This window comes from Rhipicephalus microplus, chromosome 10 (assembly GCF_043290135.1).
Source record: "Rhipicephalus microplus isolate Deutch F79 chromosome 10, USDA_Rmic, whole genome shotgun sequence".
In the NCBI taxonomy this organism is placed as follows: Eukaryota; Metazoa; Arthropoda; class Arachnida; order Ixodida; family Ixodidae; genus Rhipicephalus; species Rhipicephalus microplus.
The window spans coordinates 96,410,338-96,422,760 of record NC_134709.1 but is presented as its reverse complement, the minus strand read 5'-3'; positions in this window follow the sequence as shown (position 1 = coordinate 96,422,760).

Here is a 12,423-nt window from a genome sequence, read left to right as displayed (position 1 = left end):
TAAAATTTTTGCTGTTTCTTGCGGTTGCGGCGCCAGCAGCCAAGACCACCGTGGACTCGCCATACTGAGAGCAGCTGTGTGTGTGGTGTGTTTCGCGAATCAGATTGCTTCTGGGTTCTTTTCGAACTACTAAACCTTGAGTAAACAGTCTCGGTGAAACTGCGTCGGTGTGTACTGAGAGCAGCTGTGTGGTGTGTTTTGTGAATCAAATTGCTTTTGGTTGTTTCAGAGCGACTGAAACCATAAGTAAGCAGTCTTGGGTGAATTGTGTAGACAGAGTGCCCACAAAAACGTATTTGTTTGCACCAGCGTCGCTAGCATCAGGGCTCGCTTTTTCCTGTAGATCTCGCAGCATGTTCATCACGGCTGTTATACGCATGGCAAGTTTTAATCTGATCGGCTTATTACGCTGTTGCAGCTATGGCCATACATCACCGTTCATGTTTTGAGCAATTTAGAGGCTACCAGTGGTCTTGCCTACACAATCGATGCATATCGTTAGTAATTGCGAGTTTAAATTATCAAGTGCTCATAATACACCCTAGTCGGTTCTTTACCTTCAGTGAGAGTGCACGAAAACGCTAAACAGTTGTTCAATCACTGAGTATGTCCAGTTTTAAAATGAACTACCTAGTTACTTTATATTGCAGTGTCGATTCTGATGTATGTCGCAGTTTTGCCGACTTTGTGCAGCAGTCACTTTCCAAAATACTGCAAATGTATAACTTGCAGGTGACCGTGGGTAATATTGAAAGCAAAATCAGGGAGATATGGGGTAGGTTCAGTGCAAAACAGAAACCAGATTTGAGAACATATTCGTAGCTCCCAACTGTATCACTGTGAGGGTACTGAGCAGCTTGGTACAATGACGCATAAGAAAAAAGATACACCACAGGCAGATGGTGCAAAAGAAAACTAAACGACGGTTCATAGTGACTTTGCTGTTCAAAGAATTTCTGCAAGAGTATGTTTATGCGAGATGTTCTATTTGTATTACTTCCAATGCCTGAGGGCATCGCAGGAGGGAGTAGAAAGTTCATTGTACACAATAGCATTCGTAATTTCTAACTTTACAGTGTCACCTATATGTTTGCGTGCTTTAGAGAGAATCAGGTGTTTTATTATAAGTAAGCCAGTGCTAATGCACTGGGAAGAAAAATCCTGTGAATGCCATCGGCTTCCCCCAGTCTCAACACTTTTTTTGTAATTTTTTATTGCAACCAACTATATTATTTCTACGCTTCACATTAAGCCTTCGCTGTGAGTCATTCTTGCGGACTTCATGTGGAGGGCTTCAGACAGGCAACATGCATATTCGCAATAAGCCCCCAGCAGTTTTTCTTAACTCTGGGACATGCTATAGTGTGATATTTTTTTTGAAATATACCTCTTCCATATCTCTTTTTAATAAACTTGACATATGTTGACTTGCATATGAAGCTGTCCTCAAGTGTAAGCAGTGTTTTCAGAAACAAAATGAGGAAAGTTCACCTGCATTAGCTAACTGAATTGGACCGGTTTGTATCTACAATACAAAATGTTGGATTTAGACAAGTCCATACCGATCTGTTTAAAACTCGCAAGTACAAGCAAGCACTAGAAACTGCTAAAAACATGAACAGAAGCGTATGGCCATTAGATGCGGCCGTTAAAATGGGGATTAAAACTACTATTGTGGGAGATTAAAACTTAGGCACGAGTCAAACACGCGTGGCGAAAAGCGAGCTCCCAACGGTATGGAACCCCGCGACCATGGCTGTACGTCTCGCTCCAACGCGTAAATCTTCTCCGTCTACTACTCGTCGTAATTCCACGAGTGTGCAGATGCCGCCAGTCCACGCACTCGGCACCGACACTGTTTCCTTTCGGCTTCAGTAGGTCAGAAACAACCCCAAAGCAGTTGGATAATTGGCATATTGAACGAACGCCGCAACGCGATCACCCGCTCCTCATCCTGGGAGCGCGGCAATGGTGCCGAGGACAGACGAGGGCGTCAGGCATTTCGCGGAAATGACGTTGGCAGCGCTGGTAGTGAATGAGCGCTAATGAGCGCAAATAAAGTACTGTAAAGGTATTCACCCTATAGTTCAGGATGATGGCGCAGAGAGTTTCAAAGCACTGGGGTTTAGGGACAGGGAGAGCAAAATAGACTTTAAGCGGGTAGACTTAACTAGAAGGAGGTTATCTGATTGTTGGCTAAAGTCAAGGCACGAGTGAAAATAAACCCTTCACTGCAAAGTACGAATCCTCAAACTCACTATTGAAAGGGAAAAAGTCTAATGGTTAGTTCACTAAGTATTACGGCTAGGTGGCGTTAGCCGCCGTCCGATCTAAAGGGTAGAGCCACATCCATCCATCCATCCATCCATCCATCCATCCATCCATCCATCCATCCATCCATCCATCCATCCTAGGGTGCCTTGATGCGCGCGCTCTTTCTCAGGGTGAGGACAACCGTGTCGTCTGCTAGCGCATCCGCCATTCTCCTGCATCCGCCGGTCGTGAAGTGGGCGTTGGCTGCGGGGCGAGCCTCGATAGCGGAAGATCCTGCTCGCACTCAGCGTTTGTACTGTGCTTTATTTTTGATGATTCATTCCTTTGCGAGAGTAGATGATTAGCAACAGTAAAGATTCAGTGACGCGTTTCCTATCGCGATGATCAGCGCATGTATAGATATTATTGTTCTCTCTGTTGCAACAGTTGGAAACGGTGGGAACTGCTCGTCATTGTTGCCACACCACCGCCCTGGTTGTTGTGTTGTGAAAACGTATGGACATAGCGGAAAATAAGGGAAGCATTCAAAGGAAGTGGGTAACTGCAGTGTATTCAGGTACGATTTCCCGCCATTCTTTTGAGCATTGACAGCTACACGATCGCGAAGCGGCAAAGCGTGCTAATCATACGATAGGTAATCAAAACAAAAATTTGCGAGCAAAAAAGCATAGTCATTTATTACTTTATGGTAAAATACATTATACACGATACTTTAGACGCATTAGACACAATAGATTATACGCAATACACAAAAGCACACTTAAATGTCTCAATTTATTTTAAGTGCGTGCTTACACAGTACACAAAAAGGTCCATCTGTTTACCTAGATTAACACCAGAAACGTTTTGCTTCCATCCTGCCTACCTTCCGTGTGGTATACGCGTGTCCTCAGACATGGCCAGTGTACATTTGCAAGGTACTCTGTCAGCGAGAAATAAAATAAAAAAGGATAAATAAGTGAAATCAAACTGAAATTGGCTCGAATACCCACTGACTGCCGCACACACGCATAACATAGAGATGTAATTTCCTTCCGTTATTTCATCTTCACGAGCTGCTCCCTCTACAGATATCACGAACTAAAATATCTGTCTTACTACTAATTTTCGTTCCTGACAAAACGCACAAAGGGCCTCCTTTTGAAACAGTGCGTCGGAACACAAGCGTCATGAATCGCATGTTGTTTTATGCTCTCCATATTAGCCTTCGCACTGCTGTTCATGCGCTAATGTCGATACTGAAGGTTTTCGTCGAAATCAACGCGATGCGCTCCGGATCATGCCTGTGCTGTAACTAGAGTCGTAAGTCCACCAGAGATTCAATGTCGGTCCCCTTTCTAAGAAGCTGCGTTCATTTGCTGAGACAAAATATCATAAAGCTGGGCGTTTCTCGAACGCATGACGATGCATCTCTATTCTGAACAGATTAAACTGCTCGTCTGCGTCTTAGAAGCAGTCATGCAGACACGCTAGAATATCTCCACAAAGGAATTTCGCATGGCAACAAAGTCGGGTACTCTCGTTATATACACACGAGTAGTTCGTCGGCTGCCACTTGTCCCGCTTGATTTTGACGGTCTATTGGAGCCAACGTTTCTAGACCAGGTAAGTTGCAAAACTCTCCGCGTCAGCGAACCTGTCACGCGGTGCTGGAACAGCTTCCGGTATAGTGGCGCTGGCGGCGGAACACGCTTCCGCTAGCAGACGAAAACTCGTAGTCGCCTTGACAATACGCCGGAGCGGCCGTTCAGAAAGGGCTTTGCGAACAATATATTACCGGGATTTTTTGTTGCGCGGCCGCACCAAAGTAAGACTACTTAATATGTAGTGGTGTAAGGCAAAGACAGTGTAGTTATGGTTTTCTAAACTACCCATGATAAACGATGCTTTATAGCATAACATACGGGTCTGTTCATTAGCTGATAGTTGCTGTGCGTTCGCAATTGATTTTCATTAGGCGCAAAAAATTACACAATGTCCCATGCCCTCTCTTGTAGTTGCATTTTTCGTGCCTTAAAATAAATTACAACTATGTGGTGCAATCCCGTGGCATAATTCACTTTCACTTTTTTGAAGGAGCTTCACTGCGTATCTAGGTTGTCATTACTTCCAGTGGCAGAACCGCCGTGTGTACTGCAAGAAGAGTTGAATTTATTTACACATGCAATGCAGTGAAACAAATTTTCAGATACTGCATGTTAAGTGGGATGCGCACAGACTACACAATTGATAATCTCAGGCGTAATGCCTTATCAATGCAGCTCTAACTCTAAAAAATATTCAACGCATGATTTTCATAATCAAATACACACACTTGTGCACTTAACACACACATTTATTGACACATTACAGAAATATTTTCAGCATTGACTTTTTGAATGAAAATTTATTTACAAAAGCCGTGACTGCTTCCTGGCTCATTTCACTTGCTCACTGACCTGGTTCTTTTGAGCAAGAAACCTGGAGTAGAAATGCCTGCGCATCACTAAATAAGACTTGATTATTTGAGCAGTGAACTCCTCGTAGTGGAGGTCACAGCCTAACCTTACAAGTTTGTGCTGGGACACAACGTCTACGATGCACCAAAACAAGTTTCCAAAAAGCTTTCCTGTTTTTGTTTCCTTCTGTACAGCTGCCTCTACAACAGTCAACAATGCATTCAGGGCTTGTGATGGGTGTTTGAGGGCCCCAGGAATGAATGAGTGCTTCTCAGTCAGAATAGCTGAAGGAGGAACGCATTCCGTGTTAATGACACTCGCCTGGCACTCGTTGCACCTGGAAAATTTCAAAGCTTACTTCGCAACGTAGCCACTAAGGTAATGTAACACACTGTCTTGGGCACGTGCACGATTGTAGCCATGCTCAAGAGCATTTGTGGAATGGACTTCAAGAGTTATAGACTTAAGAAGGCTGCCGAGTTTCTCGTTTCTTCTCTGCTTCTCAGTCAAAGCCAACATCCTCTTTCTTGTCAACGTCTTTTCCAGGGATGTAAGCACTGGATCGTATTGACTTGTGCAGTTACTCCGGACTGCCATTTGGAGGGGTGTATTTAAACTGAGGAGCCAGAACACTTGGCTGAAACTGGTGATAGTGGGATGGTCCTCATTGCCTCCGAATGTTAGAACCACGCCGAAAAATCGCTAAAAAATATCGATTTACGTTATGGACCTCTGGAGAGACTTTTAATAGACTTCGTTACATTGCTTGAAGCCTCTGAAAGTTTAGGAAAAAGGTACTTACCTCCAAAGGATCCTGGGTTAACTTTGCGGTGAGCACGTATGGCACTCCTATGCTGTGCAAAATATCGATAATGTCAAGTACAGACATTATTGTGACACGAAAGGACTCTACTGTCATCTGTGAAGCAAACATCTTTGTGTTGGTTTGCTGACATTGCTGTTCCGTCACGTTGATCATGCCGAGGAAGTCTTTGAGAAGCTGTAAAAAATTGCGTGTTGATAAATTGTGTACTGTTTCAAAAAACTGAATATATTTTCTCTTTTTCGCATTCTGATTACAACTAACAATTAATTGCATCCTGCTGCTAAAATTTTAAAAATTTGTTCACTCGTAGTTAAACTTCTGTAGGCTGAATGAAAAAAGAGGGATTTTACCTCGATTTCGCGAGAACTGTTCCTTATTCCCTCGGCAGGAAATCTTGCATTCAGGACGCAAAAACATTGCTGAGGAGGAAAGTAAAGCTCTCAGTGCCGTGGGTGTCCTCAAATTCCGGCGTGTTTTGTTCTCTGTAGATACTAAATTCAATAGCAACACTCCTGCTGAAAAGCTGAAATGCGAAGTTCAGCCTGTATATTAGTCAACATGCACCTAAAACAACGATAGAATGTACACGTGTGCTTTTCTGCAAATAAGATATCTACCTGTGTGGCCAGTGGCTACCAACATTTTTTGTAGGTTACTTGGAATAATGTGGGAGGTTGTCAGCTTCGGAACGACTTTCAACTGGCTGTTCTCCTCTGTTTTGTACAGCAGCCTGTAATAATCAAAGCTGATCTTCTGCGGACCAGCCTGAAATACATGAAGCTTGAAATGGTCATCTCAGGGAAGAATGGGAATACAAAAACTAGTAAGTTCTATTTCCAATTTAATTTGAAATTAAGCATTATTGGCAAAATTTATAACGGAAGAACACTCACCATTGCATAGTTGTGGGTCAGCAGATTGTTTCTGATTGATTTGTGGGGTTTAACGTCCCAAAACCACCATATGATTATGAGAGACGCCGTAGTGCAGGGCTCCGGACATTTTGACCACTTGGGGTTCTTTAACGTGCACCCAAATCTGAGTACACGGGCCTACAACATTTCCGCCTACATCGGAAATGCAGCCGCCACAGCCGGGATTCGAACCCGCGACCTGCGGGTCAGCAGCCGAGATTGTTTCTGATACACTTAATTATGTGCGGGACATCACACAAAAAGGGGAGTGAGTGCCCTCCATGAAGTGATGAGTGTGAGATCTTGTTTTTGGCTCCATTGTGCTTTCCCGAAATGTCAAGATGTGTCCACATAGAACGATTATTTCCTGCACCATCATTTACAACAGCCATGATACACGCAACATTGTGTTCCAGCTGGAAAACAGATTCCAACACCAGTGTTGCAAGCACAATACCAGGTGCTGCTCATCTGGTTGCATAGCTGGCCACAGGTTGGACCCACGATTCGAAAAGGGGTGCAAACATAACAAGTCATGGTCTGCGAGCTTCCCTTTTTCACTAGGAGCTGTGCCAGCAAAGTCAACAAAGCCATCGAACTTGTATGTCGATGGGTTGAAGACGACTGACTGTCTGAGTTTAATTTCATCAATCAGTAGCGTGCCGCAGTTACTGCTCCCTCCTTTCCCTTGAAAGTATGCGTTGATTGTTTCCAGATCAACTTCGTTGAATCTGTATTGGCATGGCATTCCTGCAAGGATTTGGTTCAGCCTGTTGCAGCTTGGCAATGCGAGGAGTTTCATTGACCTTATAAGCTTGTAAGCCTTCGGGATAGCAATTCACAAAGAAAGGCAGTTCATGATCCAAGTGCTGCCATAACGCATTCCTTGCGGGCCTTTGGCCTCTGCCTGCTTTAGCAACGATTTGAATGCCACTTGCTGAATAGGCGGGAGTACGCTTAAAGCTTCCTGTATGCTTTTATCTGGTTTCGTAGTCAGCTTTTTTTTTCATGTCAGTCACATTCTTTTCCAGCTTGGACCGTCGGAAAGCTGCGCGTGTGGCCCTTTTCTTGAGCATGTCTTCCCTCTGCTTCTGCTTCTTTTTCTTCTTGAGTTGCTCTAAAGAAGCTTGTTCACAAAGCTTAAGTCAAAGCTTCGAGCAGGGACCACAGTTAGGGGTATCGCTGAGCACCTGACAGTCATTGCTCACGAGACTACCTGCCGACGAATTAGGACAACCTGAACACACTTTCAACTTTTCTATGTTTTCCAGTAGTTCGGTGATCGTACTTACGTCGTCGGGTGACTTGGCTCAGCGACCACGGCCGCTAATGGTGACTGTCATGTCTTCTGCGACAACTACGCATTTCTCCAAAACAGCGCCTTGTTTTCTTTCCTGAGCACGAGAAACGCCACGAAACGTCCTGTCACGTCATTCTCAATAACTTTTCGCCAGCATGCAGCAGGCGAAAAATTGTTTTCTATGTCCTGAAGCGAAATGACGCCATTCAATGACATGTCGGGACTTCACTATCTTCGGGCGCAGTGCACGAAGATAGTCTTCTCTTTCTCGTCGATGACATTCCGGAGAGTCTCCCGCTCCAATCGGGCAGCTTTCGCTTCTTTGTCGCTGGTTTTGACAAGTAAGCGGGCAAATTCTGAAATATTTTTGGAACGCATCCTTCGACGAGGTCTCACTTCCCTCTGGCGATTTGTATGTTCTCACCATTGATGATGTGAGTAAAAGTTTTAAGGATGTCTTCCTCATGAAAGTGCATATCACACACACGTGACGTGTTGGACAGTTTCCTATCTACACGAGGAATAGCGTGATCCCACGCCGCTCGCTGCTCAGGGTCACGCGGAGCACAAAAGAAATGTCGTGGTGTCTCTGACTTCCTATAGCCACTCGTACAGCCGGGGACGCAACATGTTGGCATGATGAAGACATGTAACACACACACAGCACAACTTGGCACGGTGAAGTGCAAAACTGTCGCGCAAAATGCAGCCTCCACGAATAGCGACGCACTGCAACATTCACAGCCGACGGACGTTACGAGAGCGACAGGAGACAGGAGCGAGCGAAGGGAACAGGTAGATGTTCTGTGAGCGAGCCACAAGCGAGCATTGAGTGAGTGAATCTGGATGCGACCACAGCACCACATTTTTCGCTGACAGCGGCAGCGCCGCGCAACATCGCTCAGTTTTACAAGTTACCTTGTCTAGAAACGTTGATTGGAGCCGTCTTTACCGGTCTATAGAAAATGAAAATATTCCTAAACCATTTTTAGCACTTTTGTAGCACTGGGGAAAGCAGCATCTAGGCATCCTGCACAAGGACAGCGTGAAGAGTGCCGCTTTCCTTGTCTAGCGGGGAGAGTCGGCGTGAGCGGATGGCAAGAGAATGGCGTCGGTGCATCCCGAGAGCCGGTTTTGGCGGCGGCGACCCTTTCTAAGAGTGTCTCCACCCTAAGTGGAAGCGCACGCATCCAGACACCCGAATGAGCGCCGTAGCAGACGACATGGGCGTCCACCCTGTCTCGCACGTTTTCTAAAGCATACGGTTGTCAAACACGCGTACGGGGCCAGCATCTTTGCGAGCATCAACGCTTCATATCAGCTTCTGGTGTTGCTAATACGCGTGTTCCAGTTGACATCGCTGCGCAAATGCGAACAACAAGTTATATAAACATCTGAAACTCTTCAATATATGTTTGTGCGTGCGACATTTGTACATATAATTATCGTCATTTCATGACTATCTATATATCTATCTACGTATCTATCCATCTATCTAGCTATCTAGCTGCCTACGACTTTTCATGTTATGACTAGTCAAAATTGTTCTTCATGTAGCCATGTTATGTCATACCAAGTTTGTTATCGATACCATATTTAAAATGGCCAGGAGAGCTAAAAGTCGTAGGTGGATAGATAGATAGATAGATAGATAGATAGATAGATAGATAGATAGATAGATAGATAGATAGATAGATAGATAGATAGATAGATAGATAGATAGATACACTCAAGGTCGCCGAAGTTCGTTAAGAAATGCTTCGCATTTCAAAAAACGAGCAGGGAAGACTCTGTCGCCCAGCATCGAACAAGCAACCTCTCGATTTGCAGCGTGCGTCTCTATCTGCTACGTCACGGTGCGTACGTTGGTGAGCCTGCTAACGGCAAACCATTTATATACACCACACAGCGTTTGGCAGTGCTGAGAGTTCCGAAACTTAATCGCGTTTTGTTATCACTAGCGAGAACGCCGCTTTGGGTAGCGTTGGGCGCGCTTTCAAGGTCATCGCTTTCGCGAAGCGCAAGCGCGGTATATCAGACTCGAAATTCGGGGAGGCTACTTTTCTCGCTCCCACGGCCGCGTTTACGAAAGGAACGCTCCGGCGCGCTGCTGACCCATGACGACATAGAGTTTTCTAAACTTAACTAGAGGGTACACTGGCGCTGCCGTCGTTCAGCGACCTTGGAAGTTATGGGTATGACATGAATTTGCCTAGTCTTCATGTTTGCGGGCACAGAACACACTGCTGGCCAACAGGATCTAGTAACGCTACTTGTGACTTCGTTCATTGCTGCGTTTTGGTTTTAATTGGAAGGAAAGAACAAACCGTTTGTCACCTCGTGACCCGATTTGAAGTGGTAAGCCTAAATGATTAAGGTGTAGAAGCGGAATTGACGAACATTTGTCAATTGTTGTTTCGTGACAAAGCAGCTTCAAGCCACGTGAAGTCACAGTGAAATTAAAGTACGAAGACTGTGCATATCCATGTTCTACCCAATATTCCTATGCTCGCTGAAGCGCTATGCGTTGCAGCTCCTATGGACATTATCGCCAGAGTTCCCTCTAGTATATATTTAGGAAACTCTACGCACGACGAAGTAAGAACAATGACAGTTGTTCACACTTGTCCTGCGTACAGTTCTGCGCTCGTTTCGTGCGTCTTTATTTCTGTTTGAACAGCATGATTTGAGCGTCAAACTGATTGATTGATTGATTGATATGTGGGGTTTAACGTCCCAAAACCACTATATGATTATGAGAGACGCTATAGTGGAGGGCTCCGGAAATTTAGACCACCTGGGGTTCTTTAACGTGCACCCAAATCTGAGTACACGGGCCTACAACATTTCCGCCTCCATCGGAAATGCAGCCGCCGCAGCCGGGATTCAAACCCGCGCCCTGTGGGTCAGTAGCCGAGTACCTTAGCCACTAGACCATCGCGGCGGGGCTTGAGCGTCAAACTGTGACAGCTGCTGGTCGGCGCTCGTCCTGTGTCTGCAGCTCGAAACTTGCAGCTTTCTGCTGCAAGTTTCGAGCTGCTTGCCGTTCTTCACGTGAATTTGCAATTTGTTGCTGTTGCTGAAACAATGAACAATAAATTTTCGACTACCTCTGTGAACACACGTTTCACTTTCGTGTTATACCGATTCCTAGAAGAGGGATGGGTCATGTTCCTTTTTGTGTTTTTTCTTCTCGGTCGATTGTAATCGAGTGCCCGGAAAGTTTGTGGCAGCATACGAGATTGCGTTCTGCCTGCACGATCTATGCTAGCTCTATGCACCTCATGGGGTTTCGCAGTGTCTGCGGCATCAGCCCACGCTAACCAAATGACGAGGTCAAGTGATTACCCATGTGGCGTCACAAGTTTTTGCGGGTTTGTTACATCATGATGTTGTGTTGTCCTGAATGTGTCTTCTTTTGTACGTGTCCTTACTCCGCGCTACCATCAATTATCTGAGTAGAGCACATGCATCTGCATATTCAAAAAATAAAATAGAAATAATAAAAGAGGTGCACAGCTTTGGTTAAGAATAGAAATATGCAGGTAACTGAACTATAAACGTAGAACTTCTTGATAACATAGGCAATTCAGTAGGTATGCTAAACTTATATCGGACCTTGTAACTCAAATTATTAGCACGTCAATCATACTTTGTTTTCATTTATAATCTTAATGTCCAAGTATCTATATCTCGATCACCTGTACATGTCATGCAGGAATATCTCTTCGTTTCATTCGTAACTGGAAATAGCACAAACCCGTATCTTCCCAATGTTTTAACAGAGCACATTTTTTGTATTGATGAGGTATATAGCCAGCGTTTCTCTGAGCTCATATTTATTCAATACAAAAATGGCCTTTAGCAATTTCTCGCTACCCGCACTAAGAACATTGGCAACTACAACTTCAGAGATTCTACTTTTTTGGACCCAAAAAGCAGAACCACCTATGGTAAGCAACTTTCAAAATGGCAACTGCCTCAATTACTACACATTCATTCTCAAGTACTAGCCTTGATAATGCAAGCTCCTTCCATGTCATCGTTCACAAAAAAAGTCAAATGTGTACTTCTTAGGCCACATTTAGCTATTACGCTTGAGTGAACTTAGTTATCCCTTTACTCATACTTGTATACACGTATGCATACGTACCCACTCATGTGACTGTTAATGTACGACAGCCTGTATTTATGCTCCCGTATTGAACATCGTAGTCTGCACTACTATTACTCTCTGTGATTTTTTTCTTTGAAATGATACATATTTGTTATCAACAGCACATTTTCAAAACGTTGTATTGTCCATTTTGTATAAGCTTCTTCCTAGCGCTCCGCAAAGGCACTCTGCTCTTGTATTTGATTTTTTTTTTCGAACCAGTTGCGCCGTGTGATGAATTTACAGCGTGAGGCTACAGGCCTAACCAGGTGACTCGTAACCACGGTGGTACCGTGCTCGTAACGTCGCCTTTCATCTCCTGTCCCACGACAACCACGTATTGTGAAACGAAAAAGCCATAGATGGAGCTTCTAAAATAGTTCTTAGTTTATTTAAAAGGAAAAAAAAGACCCTTCTCTTGAGCGCCGTGGGAAACAATTGGACGGTAGGCTTTCGTCTCCGGGTGCAAACTGTGAGAAAGTCTCATTCAGTGACGCGGCATGGCAAAAGTAACG